The sequence below is a fragment of the Lampetra fluviatilis genome, unplaced genomic scaffold (genome assembly GCF_964198595.1).
Source record: "Lampetra fluviatilis unplaced genomic scaffold, kcLamFluv1.1 SCAFFOLD_203, whole genome shotgun sequence".
Classification (NCBI taxonomy): domain Eukaryota; kingdom Metazoa; phylum Chordata; class Hyperoartia; order Petromyzontiformes; family Petromyzontidae; genus Lampetra; species Lampetra fluviatilis.
In genome coordinates this window covers 62501-80167 of record NW_027620655.1, presented here as the reverse complement: position 1 = coordinate 80167, position 17667 = coordinate 62501, and the positions used below count along the sequence as shown (strand labels likewise).

The 17667-nt window shown below is 53.2% G+C and overlaps 1 long non-coding RNA gene across 1 annotated transcript; it reads left to right on the top strand.

The window, feature by feature from the left end:
• Positions 1-1726: 1726 nt before the first annotated feature.
• Positions 1727-11326, top strand: LOC144954204 (uncharacterized). Its single transcript, XR_013641095.1, has 4 exons — positions 1727-1749; positions 3939-4051; positions 5853-5933; positions 11044-11326. It is a non-coding gene; the product is annotated as an uncharacterized LOC144954204 (long non-coding RNA).
• The last annotated feature ends 6341 nt before the right edge of the window (positions 11327-17667 follow it).

Below are 17667 nucleotides of genomic sequence, written 5' to 3'. Positions count from 1 at the left end.
TGGCTGAGTGTGTGGCTGAGTGAGTGGCTGAGTGAGTGATTGAGTGACTGAGTGAGTGTCTATGTGAGTGGCTGAGTGAGTGTCTGAGTGCATGGCTGAGTGAGTGACTGAGTGAGTGATTGAGTGAGTGTCTGAGTGAGTGTCTGAGTGAGTGAGTGGCTGAGTGAGTGGCTGAGTGAGTGATTGAGTGACTGAGTGAGTGTCTGTGTGAGTGGCTGAGTGAGTATCTGAGTGAGTGGCTGAGTGAGTGAATGAGTGAGTGATTGAGTGAGTGCCTGAGTGAGTGTCTGAGTGTGTGACTGAGTGAGTGGCTGAGTGGGTGAGTAAGTGGCTGAGTGAGTGGCTGAGTGGGTGAGTAAGTGGCTGATTCATTGGCATTGTAAGTTAGTGAGTGGGTGAGTGAGTGATTGAGTGAGTTTCTGAGTGAGTGTCTGAGTGAGTGTCTGAGTGAGTGGCTGAGTGAGTGATTGAGTGACTGAGTGAGTGTCTGTGTGAGTGGCTGAGTGAGTGTCTGAGTGCATGGCTGAGTGAGTGACTGAGTGAGTGATTGAGTGAGTGTCTGAGTGAGTGTCTGAGTGAGTGTCTGAGTGAGTGGCTGAGTGAGTGGCTGAGTGAGTGGCTGAGTGAGTGATTGAGTGACTGAGTGAGTGTCTGTGTGAGTGGCTGAGTGAGTATCTGAGTGAGTGGCTGAGTGAGTGACTGAGTGAGTAATTGAGTGAGTGCCTGAGTGAGTGTCTGAGTGAGTGACTGAGTGAGTGGCTGAGTGGGTGAGTAAGTGGCTGAGTGAGTGGCTGAGTGGGTGAGTAAGTGGCTGATTCATTGGCATTGTAAGTGAGTGAGTGGGTGAGTGAGTGATTGAGTGAGTGTCTGAGTGAGTGTCTGAGTGAGTGGCTGAGTGAGTGGCTGAGTGAGTGGCTGAGTGAGTGATTGAGTGACTGAGTGAGTGTCTGTGTGAGTGGCTGAGTGAGTGTCTGAGTGCATAGCTGAGTGAGTAACTGAGTGAGTGATTGAGTGAGTGTCTGAGTGAGTGTCTGAGTGAGTGACTGAGTGAGTGGTTGAGTGGGTGAGTAAGTGGCTGAGTGAGTGGCTGAGTGGGTGGGTAAGTGGCTGATTCATTGACATTGTAAGTGAGTGAGTGGGTGAGTAAGTGGCTGAGTGAGTGGCTGAGTGGGTGAGTAAGTGGCTGATTCATTGACATTGTAAGTGAGTGAGTGGGTGAGTAAGTGGCTGAGTGAGTGGCTGAGTGGGTGAGTAAGTGGCTGATTCATTGGCATTGTAAGTGAGTGAGTGGGTGAGTGAGTGATTGAGTGAGTGTCTGAGTGAGTGTCTGAGTGAGTGGCTGAGTGAGTGTCTGAGTGCATGGCTGAGTGAGTGACTGAGTGAGTGATTGAGTGAGTGTCTGAGTGAGTGTCTGAGTGAGTGACTGAGTGAGTGGCTGAGTGGGTGAGTAAGTGGCTGAGTGAGTGGCTGAGTGGGTGAGTAAGTGGCTGATTCATTGACATTGTAAGTGAGTGAGTGGGTGAGTAAGTGGCTGAGTGAGTGGCTGAGTGGGTGAGTAAGTGGCTGATTCATTGACATTGTAAGTGAGTGAGTGGCTGAGTGAGTGAGTGTGTAAATGACACTACACAAGCGCCACATGATCTCTCCCCCCAATGATGTTTAACCGTCCCCCCTCGAACACGAGTATAAAAGGCCGCCACAGCGGATGAGACAGCAGAGGTTTGTACAGCAGAGGATGAGACTCACTCAGTAACTCACTCACTCACTCAGTCACTCACTCAGCCACTCACTCAGTAACTTACTCACTCAGTCACTCACTCAGTAACTCACTCACTCACTCAGTCACTCACTCAGCCACTCACTCAGTAACTCACTCACTCAGTCACTCACTCAGTAACTCACTCACTCAGTCACTCACTCAATCACTCAATCACTCAATCACTCATTCACTCAGTCACTCACTCATTCAGTCACTTTCTCACTCACTCACCCACTCAGTCACCCACTCACTCATTCACTCAGTCACTCACACTCCCACTCACTCACCCACCCATTAACTAAGTCACTCACCCACTGACTCACTCACTCAGTCAGTCACTCACTGGGTCAGAGGTTAGGTAATTGGGTGAGTGACTGAGTGGGTGACTGAGTGAGTGACCGAGTGATTGGGTGAGTAACTGAGTGAGGGGGTGAGTGACTGAGTAAGTGGCCAATTGAGTGATTGAGTGACTGTGTGAGTGGGTGAGTGGGTGAGGGAGTGACTGTGTGAGTGGGTGAGTGGGTGAGTGAGTGGGTGAGTGGGTGAGTGGGTGAGTGAGTGACTGAGTGACTGACTGAGTGAGTGGCTGAGTGGGTGAACGAGTGAGTGAATGAGTGACTGAATGAGTGACTGAGTGAGTGACTGAGTGACTGAGTGAGTGACTGATTGTGTGACTGAGTGAGTGACCGACTGACTGACTGACTGACTGACCAAGTGAGTGACCCAGTGAGTGACTGAGTGACCGAGTGAGTGACTGAGTGAGTGACTGAGTGAGTGTTCGACTGACTGACTGACTGACTGACTGACTGACTGACCGAGTGAGTGACTGACTGAGTGACCAAGTGAGTGACTGAGTGAGTGACCGACTGACTGACTCACCGAGTGAGTGACCGAGTGACTGACTGAGTAACTGAGTGAGTGACTGACTGAGTGACTGAGTGACTGACTGAGTGACCGAGTGACTGACTGAGTGAGTGATCGAGTGAGTGTTCGACTGACTGACTGACTGATCGAGTGAGTGACCGAGTGACTGACTGAGTGACCGAGTGAGTGACTGAGTGAGTGACCGAGTGAGTGACTGAGTGAGTGACCGACTGACTGACTGACTGACCGAGTGAGTGACTGAGTGAGTGACCGAGTGAGTGTTCGACTGACTGACTGACCGAGTGAGTGACCGAGTGACTGACTGAGTGACCAAGTGAGTGACTGAGTGAGTGACCGACTGACTGACTGACCGAGTGATTGACCGAGTGACTGACTGAGTGACCGAGTGAGTGACTGACTGAGCGACTGACTGAGTGACTGAGTGAATGACTGAGTGAGTGACCGAGTGAGTCACTGAGTGAGTGATTGAGTGAGTGTTCGACTGACTGACTGACTGACCGAGTGAGTGACTGACTGAGTGACCGAGTGAGTGACTGAGTGAGTGACCGAGTGAGTGACTGAGTGAGTGACCGACTGACTGACTGACCGAGTGAGTGACTGAGTGAGTGACCGAGTGAGTGTTCGACTGACTGACTGACCGAGTGAGTGACCGAGTGACTGACTGAGTGACCAAGTGAGTGACTGAGTGAGTGACCGACTGACTGACTGACCGAGTGATTGACCGAGTGACTGACTGAGTGACCGAGTGAGTGACTGACTGAGCGACTGACTGAGTGACTGAGTGAATGACTGACTGAGTGACCGAGTGAGTCACTGAGTGAGTGATCGAGTGAGTGTTCGACTGACTGACTGACTGACCGAGTGAGTGACCGAGTGACTGACTGAGTGACCGAGTGAGTGACTGAGTGAGTGACCGAGTGAGTGACTGAGTGAGTGACTGAATGACTGACTGACCGAGTGAGTGACTGAGTGAGTGACCGAGTGAGTGTTCGACTGACTGACTGACCGAGTGAGTGTTCGACTGACTGAGTGACCAAGTGAGTGACTGAGTGAGTGACCGACTGACTGACTGACTGACTGACCGAGTGAGTGTTCGACTGACTGACTGACCGAGTGAGTGACCGAGTGACTGACTGAGTGACCAAGTGAGTGACTGAGTGAGTGACCGACTGACTGACTGACTGACCGAGTGATTGACCGAGTGACTGACTGAGTGACCGAGTGAGTGACTGACTGAGTGACTGAGTGAGTGACCGGCCCAGGACACACCTCATTGCCCGACAATTTTTTTCAGATTCGCTGAACCAAAGTCTGCTCGGCCTTGTTGTGATTCCTGCAGCGATGGACCTGTTCGTGATGGTCATATTGGTGGTGTTGTTGGTGTTGGTGATGATGGCGGTGAAAAAGGTGAGTGGGTGAGTGAGTGAGTGGGTGGATGGGTGAGTGAGTGGGTGAGTGGGTGGGTGAGTGGGTGGGTGGTTGGGTGGGTGAGAGATGAGTGGGTGGTTGGGTGGGTGGATGGGTGGGTGGGTGAGTGGATGGATGGGTGAGAGGGTGGGTAGGTGAGTGAGTAGGCGGGTGAGTGAGTGGGTGGGTGAGTGAGTGAGTGAATGGGTGGGTGGGTGAGTCGGTGGTTGAGTGGGTGGGTGAGTGGGTGAGTAAGTGAGTGGGTGAGTGGGTGAGTGAGTGAGTGAATGGGTGAGTGAGTGAGTGAGTCGGTGAGGGGGTGAGTGAGTGAGTGAGTGGGTGAGTGAGTGAGTGAATGGGTGGGTGGGTGAGTGGGTGGGTGAATGGGTGGGTGGGTGAGTGGGTGGGTGAGTGGGTGAGTGGGTGGGTGAGTGAGTGGGTGAGTGAATGGGTGGGTGGGTGAGTCTGTGGTTGAGTGGGTGGGTGAGTGGGTGAGTGAGTGAGTGAGTGAATAGGTGGGTGGGTGAGTGGGTGGGTGAATGGGTGGGTGGGTGAGTGGGTGGGTGAGTGGGTGAGTGGGTGGGTGAGTGAGTGGGTGAGTGAATGGGTGGGTGGGTGAGTCTGTGGTTGAGTGGGTGGGTGAGTGGGTGAGTGAGTGAGTGAGTGAATGGGTGGGTGGGTGAGTGGGTGGGTGAATGGGTGGGTGGGTGAGTGGGTGGGTGAGTGGGTGAGTGGGTGGGTGAGTGAGTGGGTGAGTGAATGGGTGGGTGGGTGAGTCTGTGGTTGAGTGGGTGGGTGAGTGGGTGAGTGAGTGAGTGAGTGAATGGGTGGGTGGGTGAGTGGGTGGGTGAATGGGTGGGTGGGTGAGTGGGTGGGTGAGTGGGTGAGTGGGTGGGTGAGTGAGTGGGGGTGGGTGAGTGAGTGGGTGAGTGAATGGGTGGGTGGGTGAGTCGGTGGTTGAGTGGGTGGGTGAGTGGGTGAGTGAGTGAGTGAGTGAATGGGTGGGTGGGTGAATGGGTGGGTGGGTGAGTGGGTGGGTGAGTGGGTGAGTGGGTGGGTGAGTGAGTGGGTGAGTGAATGGGTGGGTGGGTGAGTCGGTGGTTGAGTGGGTGGGTGAGTGGGTGAGTGAGTGAGTGAGTGAGTGAATGGGTGGGTGGGTGGGTGAATGGGTGGGTGGGTGAGTGGGTGGGTGAGTGGGTGAGTGGGTGGGTGAGTGAGTGGGTGAGTGAATGGGTGGGTGGGTGAGTCGGTGGTTGAGTGGGTGGGTGAGTGGGTGAGTGAGTGAGTGAGTGAATGGGTGGGTGGGTGGGTGAATGGGTGGGTGGGTGAGTGGGTGGGTGAGTGGGTGAGTGGATGGGTGAGTGAGTGGGTGAGTGAATGGGTGGGTGGGTGAGTCGGTGGTTGAGTGGGTGGGTGAGTGGGTGAGTGAGTGAGTGAGTGAATGGGTGGGTGGGTGGGTGAATGGGTGGGTGGGTGAGTGGGTGGGTGAGTGGGTGAGTGGGTGGGTGAGTGAGTGGGTGAGCGAATGGGTGGGTGGGTGAGTCGGTGGTTGAGTGGGTGGGTGAGTGGGTGAGTGAGTGAGTGAATGGGTGGGTGGGTGGGTGAATGGGTGGGTGGGTGAGTGGGTGGGTGAGTGGGTGAGTGGGTGGGTGAGTGAGTGAGTGAGTGAATGGGTGGGTGGGTGAGTCGGTGGTTGAGTGGGTGGGTGAGTGGGTGAGTGAGTGAGTGAGTGAATGGGTGGGTGGGTGAGTGAGTGAGTGAATGGGTGGGTGGGTGAGTTAATGATGTTGATGTTCCCCAGGACTGGGCGATGTGATCATTGTCAACGCCACTTTGCTCAACATCAGCAAAGCGGAGAACGGAATGCAGAGAAACAACAGAGGTACGTGTCTCTATGTGTGTGTGTGTGTCTATGTGTGTGTGTGTGTGTCTATGTGTGTGTGTGTGTCTATGTGTGTGTGTGTGTCTATGTGTGTGTGTGTGTCTCTATGTGTGTGTGTGTGTCTATGTGTGTGTGTGTGTCTATGTGTGTGTGTGTGTGTCTCTATGTGTGTGTGTGTGTCTCTATGTGTGTGTGTGTGTCTATGTGTGTGTGTGTGTGTCTCTATGTGTGTGTGTGTGTCTATGTGTGTGTGTGTGTCTATATGTGTGTGTGTGTCTCTATGTGTGTGTGTGTGTCTATGTGTGTGTGTGTGTGTCTCTATGTGTGTGTGTGTGTCTATGTGTGTGTGTGTGTCTATGTGTGTGTGTGTGTCTCTATGTGTGTGTGTGTGTCTATGTGTGTGTGTGTGTCTATGTGTGTGTGTGTGTCTATGTGTGTGTGTGTGTGTCTATGTGTGTGTGTGTGTCTCTATGTGTGTGTGTGTGTCTCTATGTGTGTGTGTGTCTATGTGTGTGTGTGTGTCTATGTGTGTGTGTGTGTCTATGTGTGTGTGTGTGTGTCTATGTGTGTGTGTGTCTATGTGTGTGTGTGTGTCTATGTGTGTGTGTGTGTCTATGTGTGTGTGTGTGTCTCTATGTGTGTGTGTGTGTCTATGTGTGTGTGTGTGTCTATGTGTGTGTGTGTGTCTATGTGTGTGTGTGTGTGTCTATGTGTGTGTGTGTGTCTATGTGTGTGTGTGTGTGTCTCTATGTGTGTGTGTGTGTCTATGTGTGTGTGTGTGTGTCTCTATGTGTGTGTGTGTGTGTGTCTATGTGTGTGTGTGTGTCTCTATGTGTGTGTGTGTGTCTATGTGTGTGTGTGTGTCTCTATGTGTGTGTGTCTGTCTATGTGTGTGTGTGTGTCTATGTGTGTGTGTGTGTCTCTATGTGTGTGTCTATGTGTGTGTGTGTCTATGTGTGTGTGTGTGTGTCTATGTGTGTGTGTGTGTCTCTGTGAGTTAGTGGCTGAGTGAGTGACCGAGTGAGTGACTGAGTGAGTGACTGAGTGAGTGAGTGACTGAGTGAGTGAGTTACTGAGTGAGTGAGTGACTGAGTGAGTGGCTGAGTGAGTGGCTGAGTGAGTGAGTGACTGAGTGAGTGGCTGAGTTAGTGGCTGAGTGAGTGACTGAGTGAGTGAGTGGCTGAGTGAGTGACTGAGTGAGTGACTGAGTGAGTGAGTGAGTGACTGAGTGAGTGAGTGACTGAGTGAGTGGCTGAGTGAGTGACTGAGTGAGTGAGTGACTGAGTGAGTGAGTTAATGAGTGAGTGAGTGACTGAGTGAGTGGCTGAGTGAGTGACTGAGTGAGTGAGTGACTGAGTGAGTGGCTGAGTGAGTGACTGAGTGAGTGACTGAGTGAGTGAGTGACTGAGTGAGTGGCTGAGTGAGTGACTGAGTGAGTGACTGAGTGAGTGAGTGACTGAGTGAGTGGCTGAGTTAGTGGCTGAGTGAGTGACTGAGTGAGTGAGTGGCTGAGTGAGTGGCTGAGTGAGTGACTGAGTGAGTGAGTGACTGAGTGAGTGAGTGACTGAGTGAGTGAGTTACTGAGTGAGTGAGTGACTGAGTGAGTGGCTGAGTGAGTGACTGAGTGAGTGACTGAGTGAGTGAGTGACTGAGTGAGTGGCTGAGTTAGTGGCTGAGTGAGTGACTGAGTGAGTGAGTGACTGAGTGAGTGACTGAGTGAGTGAGTGAGTGGCTGACCTAGTTAGATCACCAATGTGTCACGTGATGACCTACCAAAAATGTGGACCGACACAGACGCACAAATGCGTAGGGTAAACAACATGACCCTATCAAAACATCCCCCCCCCCCACGGATTTGTCCGCTTACACCGTCGCATGTATAAAAGTCCGCAACAGAGGTTAAAACAGACAGAGTGAATAAGAGAACAAAGGTTTGTACACCAGTAACCCACCCAATCATTCACTCACCCACTCACTCAATCAGTCACCAACTCACCCCCTCAGTCACCCACCCACCCACTCACCCACCCACCCACTCACTCACTCACTCACCCACCCACCCACTCACTCACCCACCCACCCACTCACCCACCCACCCACCCACTCACTCACCCACCCACCCACCCACCCACTCACCCACCCACCCACCCACTCACTCACTCACCCACCCACCCACCCACTCACTCACTCACCCACCCACCGACTCACCCACTCACTCACTCACCCAACCACTCACTCACCCACCCACCCACTCACTCACTCACTCACCCACCCACTCACTCACCCACCCACTCACTCACCCACCCACCCACCCACCCACTCACTCACTCACCCACCCACCGACTCACCCACTCACTCACTCACCCAACCACTCACTCACCCACCCACCCACCCACTCACTCACTCACTCACCCACCCACTCACTCACTCACTCACCCACCCACTAACCCACCCACTCACTCACTCACCCACCGACCCACTCACCCACCCACTCACTCACTCACTAACCCACCCACCCACCCACTCACTCACTCACCCACTCAACCCACTCAACCACCCACTCATGCACTCTCCTACCCAATCACTCAACCACCCACCCACCCATTCACCCACTCACTCACTCACCCTCCCACTCACCCACCTATCCACTCACTCACCCACTCACTCACCCTCCCAATCACTCAACTACCCACCCACTCACTCACCCACCCACTCAACCATCCACTCTTTCACTCACCCACCCACTCACTCACCCATCCACTCACTCACCCACCCAATCACTCACCCACCCACCCACTCAACCACTCACTCAACCACTGACTCACCCACTCACTCACCCACCCACCCACTTACCCACTGACTCACTCACCCAACCACTCACTCACCCACTCACTCACCCAACCACTCACTCACCCACTGACTCACCCACTCACTCACCCACCCACCCACCCATTCACCCTCCCACTCACCCTTGCCGTCACCACCCCCAACAGCGTCACCGGCATCATCACCACCAACACCACCATCTCGTTTACTCCCATTATTGTTGGAATAACCACAGGGTACTACAGCTTTTTGTTCAGAAAATCTGAAAATATTACAGGGAGGAACAATGTTCCACACTGCCCACCAGGCATTATTTAGCTGTCTGTCTGTCTGTCGTGCATAAATAAATATATAATACACACAGCTCTTTGATTGGTGGAGACCTACTGCCGGGTACGGAGAGGGGAGGGGCCTAAGGAAGGGGGGAGTCAGGGGAGGGGCCTGAGGGGGGGGGGGTCAGGGGAGGGGCCTGAGGGGGGGGGGTCAGTGGAGGGGCCTGAGGGGGGGGGGGTCAGGGGAGGGGCCTGAGGGGGGGGGTCAGCGGAGGGGCCTGAGGGGGGGGGGTCAGCGGAGGGGCCTGAGGGGGGGGGGGGGTCAGCGGAGGGGCCTGAGGGGGGGGGGTCAGGGGAGGGGCCTGAGGGGGGGGTTCAGGGGAGGGGCCTGAGGGGGGGGGGTCAGGGGAGGGGCCTGAGGGGGGGGGGGTCAGGAGAGGGGCCTCAGGGGGGGGGGTCAGGAGAGGGGCCTGAGGGGGGGGGAGTCAGGAGAGGGGCCTCAGGGGGGGGGGGTCAGGAGAGGGGCCTGAGGGGGGGGGAGTCAGGAGAGGGGCCTCAGGGGGGGGGGTCAGGAGAGGGGCCTGAGGGGGGGGGAGTCAGGAGAGGGGCCTCAGGGGGGGGGGGTCAGGAGAGGGGCCTGAGGGGGGGGGGGGTCAGGAGAGGGGCCTGAGGGGGGGGGTCAGGGGAGGGGCCTGAGGGGGGGGGGTCAGCGGAGGGGCCTGAGGGGGGGGGGTCAGCGGAGGGGCCTGAGGGGGGGGGGGGGTCAGCGGAGGGGCCTGAGGGGGGGGGGGTCAGGGGAGGGGCCTGAGGGGGGGGTTCAGGGGAGGGGCCTGAGGGGGGGGGGGTCAGGGGAGGGGCCTGAGGGGGGGGGGGTCAGGGGAGGGGCCTGAGGGGGGGGGGTCAGGGGAGGGGCCTGAGGGGGGGGGGTTCAGGGGAGGGGCCTGAGGGGGGGGGGTCAGGAGAGGGGGCTGAGGGGGGGGGGTCAAGGGAGGGGCCTGAGGGGGGGGGGGTCAGGGGAGGGGCCTGAGGGGGGGGGGGTCAGCGGAGGGGCCTGAGGGGGGGGGTTCAGGGGAGGGGCCTGAGGGGGGGGGGTCAGGGGAGGGGCCTGAGGGGGGGGGGTCAGGGGAGGGGCCTGAGGGGGGGGGGGGTCAGCGGAGGGGCCTGAGGGGGGGGGTTCAGGGGAGGGGCCTGAGGGGGGGGGGGTCAGCGGAGGGGCCTGAGGGGGGGGGTTCAGGGGAGGGGCCTGAGGGGGGGGGGGGTTCAGGGGAGGGGCCTAAGGGGGGAGGGGCCTAAGGGAGGGGGGGGGGCGATAGTTCAGGGGGCTGTCTGCCTGGCTACCTCAAGTCAAGTTATCTTTAATACAAACAGGAAGGAACAACACTGCCCACCAGGGATTATGTGTCTGTCTGTCGTGCACGAATGCGCTGTCCAACCAAGTTCCTACCTGCCCACTGCGAAGGAACGTGTTTGTTATGGAACAGCATGACATGTGTCCTGGGCAGGTCACTCAGTCAGTCACTCCGTCACTCAGTGAGTGACTGAGTGAGTGAGTGACTGAGTGAATGACCGAGTGTGTGACTGAGTGACCGAGTGTGTGACTGAGTGACCGAGTGTGTGACTGAGTGACCGAGTGTGTGACTGACTGACTGAGTGTGTGACTGACTGACTGAGTGAGTGACTGAGTGACTGACTGAGTGACTGAGTGACTCAGTGAGTGACTGAGTGAGTGACTGAGTGAGTGAGTAACTGGGTGAGTGACCGAGTGTGTGACTGAGTGACCGAGTGTGTGACTGAGTGAGTGACTGAGTGACTGAGTGGGTGAGAGATTGAGTGAGGGGTGAGTAACTGAAGCAATGGGTGAGTGAGTGTCTCAGTGAGTGTCTCAGTGAGTGTCTCAGTGAGTGTCTGAGTGAGTGAGTGTCTGACTAAGTGACTGAGTGAGTGACTGAGTGGGTGACTGAGTGAGTGACTGAGTGACGGAGTGATATTCGTCTTTGTGCTGTATCCTGCAGTGACTTGGGCTGGGAGGATGGGAGGACTGAGGGCCATGCTACCCTTGCTTCCAGCTTCACAAACACACACAGAGAGACAGACACACAGACACACACAAAGACAGACAGAGTGATGATGGTGATGATGGTGATGATGATGGTGTTGATGGCCATGTACGGCGAGAAAGAAGTTCAACAAACACTATACACTACATGGTGATGGCGGTGGTGATGGTGATGATGATGGTGGTGATGGTGGTGGCGGTGATGGTGACGATGGTGGTGGTGATGGAAAAATAAAGTTGCCCGAGTATAACGACTGTGTCTCTCTCACCATCATCACCACCATCATCATCATCATCACCACCATCATCACCATCATCATCATCACCATCATCATCACCATCATCACCATCATCACCATCATCATCACCATCACCACCATCATCATCATCACCATCATCACCATAATCACCACTATCACTATCACCATCACCATCATCATCATCACCACCATCATCATCACCATCATCACCATCATCATCACCACCATCATCATCATCACCATCATCACCACCATCACCACTATCATCATCACCATCACCACCATCATCATCACCACCATCATCATCATCACCACCATCTTCATCATCACCATCATCACCATCATCACCACCATCACCACCACCATCATCACCACCATCATCATCACCACCATCATCATCACCACCACCATCATCATCACCATCATCACCACCATCATCATCACCACCACCATCATCATCACCACCACCATCACCACCACCATCATCACCACCATCATCATCACCACCATCATCATCATCACCACCATCTTCATCATCACCATCATCACCATCATCACCACCATCACCACCACCATCATCACCACCATCATCATCACCACCACCATCATCATCACCATCATCACCACCATCATCATCACCACCAACATCATCATCACCACCACCATCACCACCACCATCATCACCACCATCATCATCACCACCATCATCATCACCACCATCATCATCACCACCACCATCATCACCATCACTAAAGACAATCAGGCTGTAGGGGCAAGTGCTGTTACACAGACAAAGCTCCCACAGGTAGCCTCTAGCAGGGCTGTAGGGGCAAGTGTTATTCCAAAGACAAAGCTCCCCCAGGTAGCCTCTAGCAGGCTGCAGGGGCAAGTGCACTGTGGCTACACACACACAGAGGGAGTGGCTACCACCACCACGCCCGGCCGCCTTTGTCTCCCTAGTGGCAATATGGTGCAGTGCTGAGTCTATGGTGCAGTGTTGAGTCTATGGTGCAGTGCTGAGTCTATGGTGCAGTGTTGAGTCTATGGTGCAGTGCTGAGTCTATGGTGCAGTGTTGAGTCTATGGTGCAGTGTTGAGTCTATGGTGCAGTGTTGAGTCTATGGGCAGTGTTGAGTCTATGGTGCAGTGTTGAGTCTATGGTGCAGTGTTGAGTCTATGGTGCAGTGTTGAGTCTATGGTGCAGTGTTGAGTCTATGGTGCAGTGTTGAGTCTATGGTGCAGTGTTGAGTCTATGGTGCAGTGTTGAGTCTATGGTGCAGTGTTGAGTCTATGGTGCAGTGTTGAGTCTATGGTGCAGTGTTGAGTGTATGGGGCAGTGTTGAGTCTATGGTGCAGTGCTGAGTCTATGGTGCAGTGTTGAGTCTATGGTGCAGTGTTGAGTCTATGGGGCAGTGTTGAGTCTATGGTGCAGTGTTGAGTCTATGGTGCAGTGTTGAGTCTATGGTGCAGTGTTGAGTCTATGGTGCAGTGTTGAGTCTATGGTGCAGTGCTGAGTCTGTGGTGCAGTGCTGAGTCTATGGTGCAGTGTTGAGTCTATGGTGCAGTGCTGAGTCTATGGTGCAGTGTTGAGTCTATGGTGCAGTGTTGAGTCTATGGTGCAGTGTTGAGTCTATGGTGCAGTGTTGAGTCTATGGTGCAGTGTTGAGTCTATGGTGCAGTGTTGAGTCTATGGTGCAGTGTTGAGTCTATGGGGCAGTGTTGAGTCTATGGTGCAGTGTTGAGTCTATGGTGCAGTGTTGAGTCTATGGTGCAGTGTTGAGTCTATGGTGCAGTGCTGAGTCTGTGGTGCAGTGCTGAGTCTATGGTGCAGTGTTGAGTCTATGGTGCAGTGTTGAGTTTATGGGCAGTGTTGAGTCTATGGTGCAGTGTTGAGTCTATGGTGCAGTGCTGAGTCTATGGTGCAGTGTTGAGTCTATGGTGCAGTGCTGAGTCTATGGTGCAGTGTTGAGTCTATGGTGCAGTGTTGAGTCTATGGTGCAGTGCTGAGTCTATGGTGCAGTGTTGAGTCTATGGGCAGTGTTGAGTCTATGGTGCAGTGTTGAGTCTATGGTGCAGTGTTGAGTCTATGGTGCAGTGCTGAGTCTATGGTGCAGTGTTGAGTCTATGGTGCAGTGCTTAGTATATGGTGCAGTGTTGAGTCTATGGGCAGTGTTGAGTCTATGGTGCAGTGTTGAGTCTATGGTGCAGTGTTGAGTCTATGGTGCAGTGTTGAGTCTATGATGCAGTGTTGAGTCTATGGTGCAGTGTTGAGTCTATGGTGCAGTGTTTAGTCTATGGGGCAGTGTTGAGTCTATGGTGCAGTGTTGAGTCTATGGTGCAGTGCTGAGTCTATGGTGCAGTGTTGAGTCTATGGTGCAGTGTTTAGTCTATGGGGCAGTGTTGAGTCTATGGTGCAGTGTTGAGTCTATGGTGCAGTGCTGAGTCTATGGACAGTGTTGAGTCTATGGGCAGTGTTGAGTCTATGGTGCAGTGCTGAGTCTATGGTGCAGTGTTGAGTCTATGGGCAGTGTTGAGTCTATGGTGCAGTGTTAAGTCTATGGTGCAGTGTTGAGTCTATGGTGCAGTGTTGAGTCTATGGGCAGTGTTGAGTCTATGGTGCAGTGTTGAGTCTATGGTGCAGTGTTGAGTCTATGGTGCAGTGTTGAGTCTATGGGCAGTGTTGAGTCTATGGTGCAGTGTTGAGTCTATGGTGCAGTGTTGAGTCTATGGTGCAGTGTTGAGTCTATGGTGCAGTGTTGAGTCTATGGTGCAGTGTTGAGTCTCTGGTGCAGTGCTGAGTCTATGGTGCAGTGTTGAGTCTCTGGTGCAGTGCTGAGTCTATGGTGCAGTGTTGAGTCTATGGGCAGTGTTGAGTCTATGGGCAGTGTTGAGTCTATGGTGCAGTGTTGAGTCTATGGTGCAGTGTTAAGTCTATGGGCAGTGTTGAGTCTATGGGCAGTGTTGAGTCTATGGTGCAGTGTTGAGTATATGGTGCAGTGTTGAGTCTATGGTGCAGTGTTGAGTCTAAGGTGCAGTGTTGAGTCTATGGTGCAGTGTTGAGTCTATGGGTAGTGTTGAGTCTATGGTGCAGTGTTGAGTCTAATGTGCAGTGTTGAGTCTATGGTGCAGTGTTGAGTCTATGGTGCAGTGTTGAGTCTATGGTGCAGTGTTAAGTCTATGGTGCAGTGTTGAGTCTATGGTGCAGTGTTGAGTCTATGGGCAGTGTTGAGTCTATGGTGCAGTGTTGAGTCTATGGTGCAGTGTTGAGTCTATGGTGCAGTGTTGAGTCTATGGTGCAGTGTTGAGTCTATGGTGCAGTGTTGAGTCTCTGGTGCAGTGCTGAGTCTATGGTGCAGTGTTGAGTCTATGGTGCAGTGTTGAGTCTATGGTGCAGTGCTGAGTCTATGGACAGTGTTGAGTCTATGGGCAGTGTTGAGTCTATGGTGCAGTGTTGAGTCTATGGTGCAGTGTTAAGTCTATGGTGCAGTGTTGAGTCTATGGTGCAGTGCTGAGTCTATGGGCAGTGTTGAGTCTATGGGCAGTGTTGAGTCTATGGTGCAGTGTTGAGTCTATGGTGCAGTGTTAAGTCTATGGTGCAGTGTTGAGTCTATGGGCAGTGCTGAGTCTATGGTGCAGTGTTGAGTCTATGGTGCAGTGTTGAGTCTATGGTGCAGTGTTGAGTCTATGGGCAGTGTTGAGTCTATAGTGCAGTGTTGAGTCTATGGTGCAGTGTTGAGTCTATGGTGCAGTGTTGAGTCTATGGTGCAGTGTTGAGTCTATGGTGCAGTGTTGAGTCTCTGGTGCAGTGCTGAGTCTATGGTGCAGTGTTGAGTCTATGGGCAGTGTTGAGTCTATGGGCAGTGTTGAGTCTATGGTGCAGTGTTGAGTCTATGGTGCAGTGTTAAGTCTATGGGCAGTGTTGAGTCTATGGTGCAGTGTTGAGTCTATGGGCAGTGTTGAGTCTATGGTGCAGTGTTGAGTCTATGGTGCAGTGTTAAGTCTATGGTGCAGTGTTGAGTCTATGGTGCAGTGTTGAGTCTATGGGCGACAGTGTTGAGTCTATGGTGCAGTGTTGAGTCTATGATGCAGTGCTGAGTCTATGGTGCAGTGTTGAGTCTATGGGCAGTGTTGAGTCTATGGTGCAGTGTTGAGTCTATGGTGCAGTGTTAAGTCTATGGTGCAGTGTTGAGTCTATGGTGCAGTGTTGAGTCTATGGGCGACAGTGTTGAGTCTATGATGCAGTGTTGAGTCTATGATGCAGTGCTGAGTCTATGGTGCAGTGTTGAGTCTATGGGCAGTGCTGAGTCTATGGTGCAGTGTTGAGTCTATGGGTGGCAGTGTTGAGTCTATGGTGCAGTGTTGAGTCTATGGTGCAGTGTTGAGTCTATAGGCAGTGTTGAGTCTATGGTGCAGTGTTGAGTCTATGGTGCAGTGTTGAGTCTATGGTGCAGTGTTGAGTCTATGGTGCAGTGTTGAGTCTATGGTGCAGTGTTGAGTCTATAGGCAGTGTTGAGTCTATGGTGCAGTGTTGAGTCTATGGTGCAGTGTTGAGTCTATGGTGCAGTGTTGAGTCTATGGTGCAGTGTTGAGTCTATAGGCAGTGTTGAGTCTATGGTGCAGTGTTGAGTCTATGGGTGGCAGTGTTGAGTCTATGGTGCAGTGTTGAGTCTATGGTGCAGTGTTGAGTCTATAGGCAGTGTTGAGTCTATGGTGCAGTGTTGAGTCTATGGGTGGCAGTGTTGAGTCTATGGTGCAGTGTTGAGTCTATGGTGCAGTGTTGAGTCTATAGGCAGTGTTGAGTCTATGGTGCAGTGTTGAGTCTATGGTGCAGTGTTGAGTCTATGGTGCAGTGTTGAGTCTATGGTGCAGTGCTGAGTCTATGGTGCAGTGTTGAGTCTATGGTGCAGTGTTGAGTCTATGGTGCAGTGTTGAGTCTATGGTGCAGTGTTGAGTCTATGGTGCAGTGTTGAGTCTATGGTGCAGTGTTGAGTCTATCGATGGGACTCAAGAGGCAGGAAACAAATGCACGAATTGGCAATTTTTAATCGACGAAGACACAATTTCATACACAGACAAAGATCCCCCGTATAGCCTTGACAGACTGTAATGGCAAGTGCTGTTTGCGAGCACCTATGAAGGCCGGAACAGCACACGAGGGGGTGGGTGGCCAGCACCACGCCCGACCGCCTTTGTATCCCTAGTGGCAATATATACACACCCAACCAGGTACTCATTTGAGGCTGAGTCGACCTAGGGGAGGCCCGGGACCGGTTCAGATAATCGTCACCGGTGTTGGCCGTGAGCTGGAATCGAACCCGGATGGCTGGGTTCATAGCGCAGCGCGCTAACCACTACACCCACACAGACACACACACAGATACACACACACACACAGTCTCACACACAGACACACACACAGTCTCACACACAGACACACACACAGTCTCACACACAGACACACACACACACATACACACAGACACACACACAGTCTCACACACAGACACACACACAGTCTCACACACAGACACACACACACACAGCTACACACACACACACAGTGACACACACACACAGATACACACACAGACACACACACACACAGACAGACATGGACACACACACACAGACGCACAGTCTCACACACAGACACACACACAGTCTCACACACAGACACACACACACACACAGCTACACACACACACAGACACACAGTGACACACACACACAGATACACACACAGACACACACACAGACACACACACACAGACAGACACGGACACACACAGACACACACACAGACACACACACACACAGACACACAGACACTCAGACACACACAGACACACAGACTCACACACACACAGACACTCACACACACACAGACACTCACACACACAGACACACACAGACTCACACACACACAGACACTCACACACACAGACACACACACTCACAGACACACACATACAGACACACACACAGATACTCAAACACACAGACACACACACAGACACACACACACAGACACACACAGACAGACACACAGACACTCACACACACAGACACTCACACACACAGACACACACAGACACACACACACACAGACACACACACACACAGACACACACAGACACAGACACACACACACACACAGACACACACAGACACACACACACAGACACACACAGACACACACACACACAGACACACACAGACAGACACACAGACACTCACACACACAGACACACACACACAGACACACACAGACACACACACACACAGACACACACAGACACAGACACTCACACACACAGACAC